The 13,596-nt window shown below is 36.7% G+C and overlaps 1 long non-coding RNA gene across 2 annotated transcripts; it reads right to left on the bottom strand.

Annotated features, from left to right (window-relative positions):
* Positions 1–4,363: 4,363 nt before the first annotated feature.
* Positions 4,364–11,405, bottom strand: LOC117482294. 2 transcript variants are annotated; one of them, XR_004555854.1, is made up of 5 exons: positions 10,644–11,405; positions 10,261–10,351; positions 8,055–8,150; positions 7,672–7,762; positions 4,364–4,762 (listed from the first exon to the last, which is right to left on the bottom strand). It is a non-coding gene; the product is annotated as an uncharacterized LOC117482294 (long non-coding RNA). The 2 variants fall into 2 exon arrangements; XR_004555853.1 differs by lacking the exon at positions 4,364–4,762 and having other exon boundaries at positions 7,505–7,762.
* Positions 11,406–13,596: the final 2,191 nt, after the last annotated feature.

The following is a 13,596-nucleotide window of genomic DNA, read 5'->3' as shown; positions in this document are numbered from 1 at the left end:
TAATTCATGGCACAATTCAAACGGGATCGAAAGATAATTTTTTTCTCTCGCCATTGACTTCAATACATCATTTTTAACTGCTTTTGAAGTTGACATGTTTTGGTACATGTGTCTGAACCTCTCTTTAGTGGTTCATAATAAAACAGATATTTTAACGTGTGCCTACTTTGTTCATGTACTGTTGAGGTTAATTTCAGTAGGTGTGTGCTATAATGTATTTACAAAGTGTGAAGAGGAGGCAACTTTAGAATAGGGAACCTGTTCAGGTCAATTAGAGTCAAATTACTAGCTTATTGGTTATGAACAAGACTTCACTTTAAAATAGGGAACATATTCTTAGATAGAAATACCACATTTTGAGTTATTTAGACTTAATTAACACTTATATTTTCATGTCTTGTTACATAAGAAGAGATCATATTTATTAAGTGTTATTATGGGTCCTTACTTGCAATAAAGACCAGGCTTTTTTTAAGCAGGAATTGTGAAAATAATATGAGAATGCTGACAAAAAAACAACAAATGCATTGTCATAGTGTGCAGACATTAGACAGTCTTGTACTTATATTTATTGACATGGAAGTCAATGAGGAAAAATACTTACATGATTGTGTATAAAATTCAGCACGCCAGATCAGCAGAAGCTTCCTCGCTCATTCAAAATATCAGTGTAGCTCACTGTGTTCAAGTAAATGATGACTTAAAAGCTGCTGTGAGTTTATTTTGTACTGGCTAAAACACTTTTCACATGAAACATTAAAAAAAACATGTTGAACATTATCTTATAATGAAGCGATATGTTCAAAACCTTTTCTGGACAGTCAAGGTTATTTTGTCTGAGTGAAACATCCCTTTAGTCAGCTGAGCTGAACAGTTACTGCAACTGAGAAACCACAGGAAAATAAACAAATAATGTTTTTTAAGGCAACGGTATGTGATCTGAAAAAGATAAATATGTGTTTTCTCTCTACCCATGAATTCAAAACAAAAACAAATATGAACTAATAATAATAACAAAAGATAATCACTTCGAAGTGGACCCAGGTACAGCTGAAAAATACATGCATGTTTGCTTCACGTATAGACAGCAGAGAGTCTACACATCTTGCGTTGTAAACTGAAAACCCACCTGTTTCACTTGTACCTTGGCTGATAAAAAATAAAAAGGTACTTAAGAGTTTTACTTATGCATCAGCACTTTCAATGGTCCGGCTCGTTTGAAGTGAATGTGGCAGCAGTTTTCTTGGTGTCCTTAGCATGAATCCTTATGGCTTACTGCCCTTATTGTAAATCGTCTTGGATTAAAGAGTCAGCTAAATGCAATCTTATTTAATCAGAGCATTTAAATGTACAGTACATTTTGTATTGTAATTTATATTACATACATTCTCAGCAAACCAAAATGCAAACTAAACCAGTCGAAGCTTGTATGTTGTTTGCTGTCAGTGTTCTCGTTGTGCAACCTGAGGTTTTATCAGTTATAGAGTTGTTTTTCTCTGGCATTTTGTAGGAATAAAAGACAAGGTGAGAGGGCAATTTTGTGGATCTCAATGCGTGAGAATTTGTATACTTGAAAAGGAATATGTTGCCTCAATCATGCACTTACTTGCCTTTCATCGAAACCAAGTTGTTCAGCGATCCTTAATGTGGTTTCATAAAATTTGGCGAACTGTAACTGCCAGCACCGCCTTCAGTTATGTGGGGACAATGGAAAGGATTACTTGTGACTTTTGCTTTGTTGGACAATATCCATGGTTGTTCAAACAAGTTCCAGATTTCCTGAGAATCATTGAGCATTGTTTACCATATTAAACGAATCAACACAGTTAGCGATAGCTATCAACTGAGCGCCTGACAGGGACATTTCCTAGATACAAAGAAATATGAATTAAGCTACTGTACATTGCAGTTATTGATAGCAACATTTTGGGCTTGACAGCTCTGGTTTGGCTCAGAGTGGTCAATTAGTGGCTTTCTTTCTGCTTTCAGGTCAAACAGAGCCAAAGGGCTATTCTCTACACTGCAGATGTTGATAGCAACATCTTGGGCTTGTCGGCTCTGGATCTTCTGGTTGGTCCTGCCAACCACGGCTCAGATTGTTCAATTAGCCGCTTACTTCTCTGCTCCGATTTTGTAAGTTTACCCACTTGCAAATAAATGAACAGTCTATTATTTTAATGGTAGGTTTATTTGACAAATGAGAGACAGAATATCAAAAAGAATATCCAGAGATATATATTATATAAGAGATATAAATGGATTTGCATTTAATTGTGTAAAATAAGTATTTGATCCCCTTGCAACCAACAAGAATTCTGGCTCCCAGAGATAAGTCCTCTTCCTTTAAAAAAGTACTCATAATATCAACTTTGTGGGGGAAACTTCTGAAGCAATTGGAAACAGGACTCAGAGAGACACGAGGAGAGCTGGAGCTTTGATGGCAAATACTGATGGTTTATTTGGAGCTTCGGCCGGAGAATTCACAAAACATGTCACGGGCCACGGTCTGACCACATTGTTGAGATGCCACACTGTAAAAAAAAAAAAGTTAGGACAACTCAAAATTTCAAGGCAATAGGCTGCACAAGATTTTTAAGTTTTGAGGCTAACTAAAATGTGTAAGTTTCTCTTTTCAATTGAGTCAACTAATTATATTTTGTCGAGATAACTCATTGAAATTTTGTACAACTTCAAGTTTGGAGTTCTGCATACTAAACATTTTAAATAAGTAAAGGTTGTGCAAACTTATTATCTTTGGTTTGGAAAATGTATCTTTCAAAAACTTCTAACTTTGAGTTTCACATACAAAGAATTGTGTATAAAATTCAGCACGCCAGATCAACTCATGCTTCCTCGCTCATTCAAAATATCAGTGTAGCTCAGTGTGTTCAAGTAAATTCTGACTTAAAAGCTGCCTTGAGTTTATTTTGTACTGGCTAAAACACTTTTCACATGAAACATTAAAAAATACATGTTGGACATTATCTTATAATGAAGCGATATGTTCAAAACCTTTTCTGGACAGTCAAGGTTATTTTGTCTGAGTGAAACATCCCTTTAGTCAGCTGAGCTGAACAGTTACTGCAACTGAGAAACCACAGGAAAATAAACAAATAATGTTTTTTAAGGCAACGGTATGTGATCTGAAAAAGATAAATATGTGTTTTCTCTCTACCCATGAATTCAAAACAAAAACAAATATGAACTAATAATAATAACAAAAGATAATCACTTTGAAGTGGACCCAGGGACAGCTGAAAAAATACATTAATTTTTGCTTCACGTATAGACAGCAGAGAGTCTACACATCTTGCGTTGTAAACTGAAAACCCAACTGTTTCACTTGTACCTTGGCTGATAAAAAATAAAAAGGTACTTAAGAGTTTTACTTATGCATCAGCACTTTCAATGGTCCGGCTCGTTTGAAGTGAATGTGGCAGCAGTTTTCTTGTTGTCCTTAGTATGAATCATTATGGCTTACTGCCCTTATTGTAAGTCGTCTTGGATTAAAGAGTCAGCTAAATGCAATCTTATTTAATGAGAGCATTTAAGTGGACACTTTATGTGTCCACTTAAATGTACAGTACATATTTTATTGTCATTTATATTACATACATTCTCAGCAAACCAAAATGCAAACTAAACCAGTCGAAGCTTGTATGTTGTTTGCTGTCAGTATTCTCGTTGTGCAACCTGAGGTTTTATCAGTCATAGAGTCGTTTTTCTCTGGCATTTTGTAGGAATAAAAGACAAGGTGGGAGGGCAATTTTGTGGATCTCAATGCGTGAGAATTTGTATACTTGAAAAGGAATATGTTGCCTCAATCATGCACTTACTTGCCTTTCATCGGAATCCAAGTTGATTAACGATCCTGAAAGTGGTTTCATAAAATTTGGCGAACTGTAACTGCCAGCACCGCCTTCAGTTATGTGGTAACGATGAAAAATATAATTTGTCACTGTTGCTTTGTTGGACAATATCCAAGGTTGTTCAAACAAGTTCCAGATTTCCTGAGAATCATTGAGCATTGTTTACCATATTTAAACGAATCAACACAGTTAGCGATAGCTATCAACTGAGTGCCTGACAGGGACATTTCCTAGATACAAAGAAATATGAATTAAGCTACTTACATTGCAGTTATCGATAGCAACATTTTGGGCTTGACAGCTCTGGTTTGGCTCAGAGTGGTCAATTAGTGGCTTTCGTTCTGCTTTCAGGTCAAACAGAGCCAAAGGGCTATTCTCTACACTGCAGATGTTGATAGCAACATCTTGGGCTTGCCGGCTCTGGTTCTTCTGGTTGGTCCTGCCAACCACGGCTCAGATTGTTCAATTAGCCGCTTATTTCTCTTCTCCGATTTTGCAAGTTTACCCACTTGCAAAGAAATGAACAGTCTATTATTTTAATGGTAGGTTTATTTGACAAATGAGAGACAGAATATCAAAAAGAATATCCAGAGATATATATTATATAAGAGATATAAATGAATTTGCATTTAATTGTGTAAAATAAGTATTTGATCCCCTTGCAACCAACAAGAATTCTGGCTCCCAGAGATAAGTCCTCTTCCTTTAAAAAAGTACTCAGAATATCAACATTGTGGGGGAAACTTCTGAAGCAATTGGAAACAGGACTCAGAGAGACACGAGGAGAGCTGGAGCTTTGATGGCAAACACTGATGGTTTATTTGGAGCTTCGGCCGGAGAATTCGCAAGACATGTCACGGGCCACGGTCTGGCCACATTGTTGAGATGCCACACTGTAAAAAAAAAAAAAACTCAAAATTTCAAGGCAATAGGCTGCACAAGATTTTTAAGTTTTGAGGCTAACTAAAATGTGTAAGTTTCTCTTTTCAATTGAGTCAACTAATTATATTTTGTCGAGATAACTCATTCAAATTTTGTACAACTTCAAGTTTGGAGTTCTGCATACTAAACATTTTAAATAAGTAAAGGTTGTGCAAACTTATTATCTTTGGTTTGGAAAATGTATCTTTCAAAAACTTCTAACTTTGAGTTTCACATACAAAGAATTCCAATACTGTAAGTTAAAGTTGTGCCAAGTTATTATTTTTGGTCTCGAAAATGTACCTTTCATATGTATAGAAACTTCTTATTGAGTACTACATACTAACAATTCCATTAAGTGAAAGTTGTGCAAAGTTAATATTTTTGTTTCAGAAAATGTATCAAATGTATACAAACTTCAGATTTGTATTACAAACTTAGAATTGCCAACAAATTCTCTGTTATAAAAATACTGTAAAAAACAAATACTACATTTGTTGAAATTCTTATTCAAATATTAGACATTCTTAAAACTGTAAACTATTTTGTGTATCATTCAAGTTGAAATTATTTCCAGTTCGAAAGTGTTGAATTTGCTTGCATTGTGTAGAAACTACAGAAAATTAATATATTTAATATATAATATAATTATATAATATGTATAAATATAATATAATAATATATATATAATATATTTAATAAATATATTTCAGATAAAGTAATTTTAGAGGTCATCTTTGTGAGACTTCTAAACTTCTAAATAGATGTACAAGTACATTTTGGAAATTCCTGCCAAAAGTGTTATGTTCCGATTGAAACGATTACTACTTGAATGATACTGAATATGCTTATGTGTAACATTAACTAGACATTGAAAATACCCCATTACTAAAACTCTTCCATAAGGCTAGGGTTCATAACAAATGTGGATGAAATCCATAAATGTGCAAACCACCCTTAAGCCTGCTGTCAAAACAATAGCAGCTATGGAATAACAAATGGCAAAGTTATCCAAGTTATAAAACCATCTTCACTAACAGTTACCAAACAACAACAACAACGATATTGTAAAAGGAACAATCTGTAAAACGTATCTTTTTTAAAGTTTGTACATATCACAGAAGCTTCCAAAGATCTTGCAAGACAAAAGGCATGTAAACAGCCAGTGATTTCTCCCAACACAACTCTGTGAGGGATCACACCATTTCCAACTCTTCCATTACTTAGTAAAATCTCATATGGCCCTTTATACAAAAAAAAACAGCTCCATCTTTAAAAAAGCTGCAAGACAACAATTGTGGCAGTAACTAGTCGTTGAAATCTTACAACAACGAGTAGGCAAGCCAGCTTAAGAAAAATGTGAAAAAATGTTAGAGAAAAAATGTGCTTGTGCCCTAAGAGTGAGAACATGTCTTTGAAAATGTTGCAAGCTGTTCATGTCACTAGATAACATTTTAACTGTAAAGATAAAGAATTTGCTAAACTTGAGACTCACTTTTCAGCAGTTTCCAAAGTAAACCGTCTTTGTTCTAAGTCAAACAACATGTTTTAGGGGGAATTTGATGGAGCATTCTCCTTTCAAATTTCCCTTGTTTTCAATATATCGTGTAATAACAAAGGTCACAGCCTAGAAAGTGGATATGATTAAGTACTTAGTCCTTGAAATGTTACAAGCGCAAACTAAGCCAGCCAGCTTAAGAAATACAAATAAAGAAAATATTAGCTTGTGACTTAGAGAGAGAACTTGGTTTTCAAGTTTCTGTAATATTTTGTATCAGCTTCAAAAGAGTACTTGTGGTTTTGGGAACTCAATGTTAAAGTCACAAACAGCGGTGAAGGCAGGCAAATGAAATGGGGATATCTTGTAAATCCGTTAGGACAATTTGCCAATGATCACTTAGATTAAGAGCTTTGTTTTCAAACTCCTGACCCGCTGTGAGCAATTGGTGGAAAGTCCCATGAAGATGTCCTGAACAGTCTCAAAAGTGTACTTGTGTTCTTTTGGAAACTCAATGTTCACGGCTTATGGAGCGTTTCCACTGCAGCGCGGAGCCCCGTTTAAGAGAGCTGTGACGTCAGCGTCCCGTTTTTGGTTGCGTTTCCACTTGGCCTAGTACCGGCTAGCGGGTCCTAATTCACAGTTTTTCTGGCCCCATAAAATCGTGGTTCTAGGGCCAGGAACAACCAGGCTGAGTCGGGCTGAGTATGCTAAACTAGAGAGAGAATTGCTGGCAAGGGGGCTACAACTACAACAAGATGAACATATTTGACCGTGATTTAATTGTAATACACGTTTCAAAATGATGCCGAAGTAACAACATACTGATACCGGTTAGTAAAAACCATGAATTAATGCTTTGACAAGTCTGCAGACAGACGGCAGGCGAAAAACCTTTTAAAATGCGTGTTGTCTAATGGAGATCGGCTAAGCTAACGCAGTGTATGCTCCGACCGTCCACACTCACAACAACAGCCTATACAGACATAAATAAACCAGCGACTGTATTCGCCATGACAGAGACACTCTGTGGTTTGTACTTGTTTAACTTTTGTCTAGTTTCTGAACAGATTTGAGGAGCTGTGAGCTTGAGTGCTAACAGCTAACGGCTGTGTTGTTTTTCTGGGGTTCTCATTGAAGATGACGTCGCAGCTCCACCTACACTGCGTTACTATAGTATTACAGTTCCTAAACTGTAATGGAAACGCAGCATAAAGTGAGCCGGTCCTAACAAGGCCTAACGAGGCCTAGCCATACCGAGCGAGGCCGTGTAGTGGAAACGCGCCAATAGAGTAGACCAAAAAGTTATACAAATGCAGTTGGGATGTCTGGTAGATCCGAGAGTACAATTGTCTCTTCCAAAACAACAGCAATACTGTGGACCATTTGAGACGGGGTGGGTCCACCATCATCTACGAGAACAGTGAAGACCCATCTTGACACCAGCAGTCTGCTTTTCTCCCGGATCAGTGACCTGCATGTAGAAAGCAGATAAGCAATTATTATTTACCAAATAAGGATAATATATAACTGCAAATAAAACACTGGTTTGATTGCTCAGCAATGACACAATAATTACTGTGAAAATGTTAACTGTTCTGTTCTACAACTAGTTCTCTAGTAGTTATGTAGGTCTAGTATTTATCCTGAGAATCGGGCTTCATCTTCAAAACAGTTTTATCTATGATTATAGGAAAACTTAATAACTGCACTTGTATGACATTAAATGTAGACTTATGATTAATGGACAACCATACTGTACACACCAGGCATTTCAGGAAAAGCTTCTGTGCACTGTCACGGACAAATAAGGGCAGACCTTCCAGACACATTCTCATTCGTTGCTGTGCAATGTCAGATGTCTGTAAATCAGAAAAAAAGAGCATTAGGATTTATGGTTAAAATGAGTGATTAAAGGGTAATTTCAGAATCTCAGAAGTCAGGATCCATTTGTGATTTGTGAAGTCTTTTCTGAACAAAATAACTTTGCAATAGTTGTTTGAACCTGATGGAAGAGAGATTGAATTATTAATTATTAAACAGGACGTATGTAAACTTTGTTGATGAGATGAGGTAAAAGTGAAGTAAGTACCAAAATATGAAGCTTTTACAAGATAGGACACCCTTTTTAGATATAAATGGATTTTAACCTTTTTAATAACTTTCACATATTCTTGAGTTACGAGAAGTGCATTTTTGAGGCAACAGAAAACTTCACATTTGACATTCAAAATCAAAGATTTTTCTAGTAATTTGTCTAGAAATGTGTCTAGTGAAATGTTCTAATTATGTGATACTGAATTTTGGGTTATAAAAAGGTGTAAACTGTAGTCATCCAGATTAAAACAAATAAACGCTTTAAATAATTCATTTTGTGTCTAATCTTTTATAAAATTAAAATCAATAAAAAAACGGCCTATATGAGCCAACATAACACTAGTGGCGAACCAACCAAGTCTCACATCTAAACGTGTAATAACTACGTTGGTCCACAACTTGGGACGTAGTATTTCTACAAAAACGCCTCTGAAATTGTAGAATCCCTACGTTTTTTTTCACCATTCATTTCCAATGGCGTCTATGTCACGTGATCTTCAACTTTCTCTCCGCAGAAATAAAAAAACATGGCCGACCTTCGTTTTATTCTCGGTAGAAAATGCCTATTTTAAGGTTAGTTTGGCCATTAAAATGCGTTTTGATGTCATTTGATGCGAGAAATATGAGTTGTTATTTCAGATTATGTGTGCAGTGTAGGTACATGATCTTTAGTTTGCTAGTTATTACGAAGAATACTTCAGGAAATTGTGTAAATACAACGTTTTCATTGTTACCAAGGTGGTTGCTAGGGACGCTGCTATCGATATTATGTCTGTTATGTTGTGTAACTGTTTAATGGTGTTATCTTTATTGCTACCCCCTTCCCCCTCAATTTATAGTGTTGGTCCACAGCGCAAACGTATTAGTTTAACAAAATTTGCCAATGCTCACTTAGATTAAGAGCTTTGTTTTCAAACTCCTGACCCGCTGTGAGCAATTGGTGGAAAGTCCCATGAAGATGTCCTGAACAGTCTCAAAAGTGTACTTGTGTTCTTTTGGAAACTCAATGTTCAGGGCTTATGGAGCGTTTCCACTGCAGCGCGGAGCCCCGTTTAAGAGAGCTGTGACGTCAGCGTCCCGTTTTTGGTTGCGTTTCCACTTGGCCTAGTACCGGCTAGCGGGTCCTAATTCACAGTTTTTCTGGCCCCATAAAATCGTGGTTCTAGGGCCAGGAACAACCAGGCTGAGTCGGGCTGAGTATGCTAAACTAGAGAGAGAATCGCTGGCAAGGGGGCTACAACTACAACAAGATGAACATATTTGACCGTGATTTAATTGTAATACACGTTTCAAAATGATGCCGAAGTAACAACATACTGATACCGGTTAGTAAAAACCATGAATTAATGCTTTGACAAGTCTGCAGACAGACGGCAGGCGAAAAACCTTTTAAAATGCGTGTTGTCTAATGGAGATCGGCTAAGCTAACGCAGTGTATGCTCCGACCGTCCACACTCACAACAACAGCCTATACAGACATAAATAAACCAGCGACTGTATTCGCCATGACAGAGACACTCTGTGGTTTGTACTTGTTTAACTTTTGTCTAGTTTCTGAACAGATTTGAGGAGCTGTGAGCTTGAGTGCTAACAGCTAACGGCTGTGTTGTTTTTCTGGGGTTCTCATTGAAGATGACGTCGCAGCTCCACCTACACTGCGTTACTATAGTATTACAGTTCCTAAACTGTAATGGAAACGCAGCATAAAGTGAGCCGGTCCTAACAAGGCCTAACGAGGCCTAGCCATACCGAGCGAGGCCGTGTAGTGGAAACGCGCCAATAGAGTAGACCAAAAAGTTATACAAATGCAGTTGGGATGTCTGGTAGATCCGAGAGTACAATTGTCTCTTCCAAAACAACAGCAATACTATGGACCATTTGAGACGGGGTGGGTCCACCATCATCTACGAGAACAGTGAAGACCCATCTTGACACCAGCAGTCTGCTTTTCTCCCGGATCAGTGTCCTGCATGTAGAAAGCAGATAAGCAATTATTATTTACCAAATAAGGATAATATATAACTGCAAATAAAACACTGGTTTGATTGCTCAGCAATGACACAATAATTACTGTGAAAATGTTAACTGTTCTGTTCTACAACTAGTTCTCTAGTAGTTATGTAGGTCTAGTATTTATCCTGAGAATCGGGCTTCATCTTCAAAACAGTTTTATCTATGATTATAGGAAAACTTAATAACTGCACTTGTATGACATTAAATGTAGACTTATGATTAATGGACAACCATACTGTACACACCAGGCATTTCAGGAAAAGCTTCTGTGCACTGTCACGGACAAATAAGGGCAGACCTTCCAGACACATTCTCATTCGTTGCTGTGCAATGTCAGATGTCTGTAAATCAGAAAAAAAGAGCATTAGGATTTATGGTTAAAATGAGTGATTAAAGGGTAATTTCAGAATCTCAGAAGTCAGGATCCATTTGTGATTTGTGAAGTCTTTTCTGAACAAAATAACTTTGCAATAGTTGTTTGAACCTGATGGAAGAGAGATTGAATTATTAATTATTAAACAGGACGTATGTAAACTTTGTTGATGAGATGAGGTAAAAGTGAAGTAAGTACCAAAATATGAAGCTTTTACAAGATAGGACACCCCTTTTAGATATAAATGGATTTTAACCTTTTTAATAACTTTCACATATTCTTGAGTTACGAGAAGTGCATTTTTGAGGCAACAGAAAACTTCACATTTGACATTCAAAATCAAAGATTTTTCTAGTAATTTGTCTAGAAATGTGTCTAGTGAAATGTTCTAATTATGTGATACTGAATTTTGGGTTATAAAAAGGTGTAAACTGTAGTCATCCAGATTAAAACAAATAAACGCTTTAAATAATTCATTTTGTGTCTAATCTTTTATAAAATTAAAATCAATAAAAAAACGGCCTATATGAGCCAACATAACACTAGTGGCGAACCAACCAAGTCTCACATCTAAACGTGTAATAACTACGTTGGTCCACAACTTGGGACGTAGTATTTCTACAAAAACGCCTCTGAAATTGTAGAATCCCTACGTTTTTTTTCACCATTCATTTCCAATGGCTGGCGTCTATGTCACGTGATCTTCAACTTTCTCTCCGCAGAAATAAAAAAACATGGCCGACCTTCGTTTTATTCTCGGTAGAAAATGCCTATTTTAAGGTTAGTTTGGCCATTAAAATGCGTTTTGATGTCATTTGATGCGAGAAATATGAGTTGTTATTTCAGATTATGTGTGCAGTGTATGTACATGATCTTTAGTTTGCTAGTTATTACGAAGAATACTTCAGGAAATTGTGTAAATACAACGTTTTCATTGTTACCAAGGTGGTTGCTAGGGACGCTGCTATCGATATTATGTCTGTTATGTTGTGTAACTGTTTAATGGTGTTATCTTTATTGCTACCCCCTTCCCCCTCAATTTATAGTGTTGGTCCACAGCGCAAACGTATTAGTTTAACAAAATCTGCATCTAAAATTGTGGCATAGATACGTTATTTTCCATTATGCTCTCTATATATTGTCTTTATTATGCTTTAAACAGTGTCTCGGGCTTTGGCTATAGGGCGGCTCAAAGTATTTTGTCCGGCCGTTGTGAAGACTGCTTTGTTTATTGTCCTTGTTTTAGTTTTAAATAAAGCATATTCAATCGAGACATGCCAAACATGTGACGTCATATGACGCGTCGCATCTGCGCACAGGGAGCAGGGAGACCCCGAGATCCGTATTCCCCATATTTTTATTAATACTTTTAAAAGTATTAAAAGAGGTGAAAATCACTACAAGTCTGGGCATGTTGAGAGCTGTACATACACACACATTTCATAGTCTTATATTTCAACAGTTTTACGATAAACTGACTTTTTTGACATGGAAATTATTATTTAAGATTGACAAACATAAACATCATATGTGTAATTCGTGGCACAATTCAAACGGGATCGAAAGATAATCTTTCTCTCTCCATTGACTTCAATGCATACTTTTTCCGAAATAAGATCCCATGGAGGAACCCGGAAGTTTGACGGACATTACCCACAATCCTCAGCAACCATAGACTGTATAAAAAAATTAAATAATACATTATTTCGAGTGTGCTTGCTTTTCTCTTTGAAAGTCATCACATAACGGCATTGTAATACACGTTTCGGCTGCATTAAATATTACATATCTGCCGTAGTTAACTCTATTTATAGAGCCCTGATGACAAGACTTCTAGACAAACAGGAACTGCCGCCAAAACTGAAAACTTGACGTGGATCTTAAATATATAAGCAATTAAACAACATCTTACATTTCTTTTCACACAATACGTCTCCTTGCAATATCAACACTAATTCGGCTGACTTTTATATTTGATCCAATTGGTAGATAGGCTGTATTTACGCCATAACGGTGCACAGCTGATAGAAAGGGACACCTACTGGTTAAAGCACGTTGTTGCATTTTATAATTTTATTTTAACTACAGACACTTTGCCCCCTTTAATTTCTTTCTTGAGTTCTTCCATGCTGATTTCTATCGGAACTCCACTGATCACTCCAAGTGTTTTCCGATTTGCTCCAGGAACATGGCATTTAATTCGAACTTCATTCAGGGTCTTCATTTTCAGCAACTTTTCCTGTTGTTTTGCATTTATAATTTCTACCAACATCCGTCCTTTGCTCAGAAATCTTGCTTGCTTTATCGATCCAATTTCTTTGTGAATCGCTTTAGTCAGGGCCACTGGATGTAGCTTAACTGCGGATTGCTCACCAAACTCCACAATCACTTTCCACTCTTCATTCTCAATCCTTTGCTTTACTCTTTTTATTTCATTCTGCGAATCAGACTCACTGAGACTGTCACTTGACATGTCTATCTTCTTTCTTGAACTCTTTGTTCTTACTTCATTCCATCCTCCTTCTCCTTCAGATGCACTTTCCATATCCTCCTCTCCAGGACTCAAAGACGCCATTCCACCAGCTGCTCTCAATCTCGCACTCCCAACTTCTCCCGCTACGTCACACCACACGTCTCACTTTTCTACCTCTTCTTGATAGCAACAGATTCTGCACAAACTCTCTTCCACCTACTGTCTTTGTTGATCAAGTTTACACATAAGCTGAAGACCAGCAACAACAATTAGCAACACTATAGGCAACAGAAAAACGTTCACATAAAACAAAAATGGAACAACATAAAATGGTTAAGAGTAAAAGAGTATC

This window comes from Trematomus bernacchii, unplaced genomic scaffold (genome assembly GCF_902827165.1).
Source record: "Trematomus bernacchii unplaced genomic scaffold, fTreBer1.1, whole genome shotgun sequence".
Taxonomy (NCBI): domain Eukaryota; kingdom Metazoa; phylum Chordata; class Actinopteri; order Perciformes; family Nototheniidae; genus Trematomus; species Trematomus bernacchii.
Note: the sequence above shows the minus strand (reverse complement) of the source record. Positions and strands in the feature narration are given on the sequence as shown.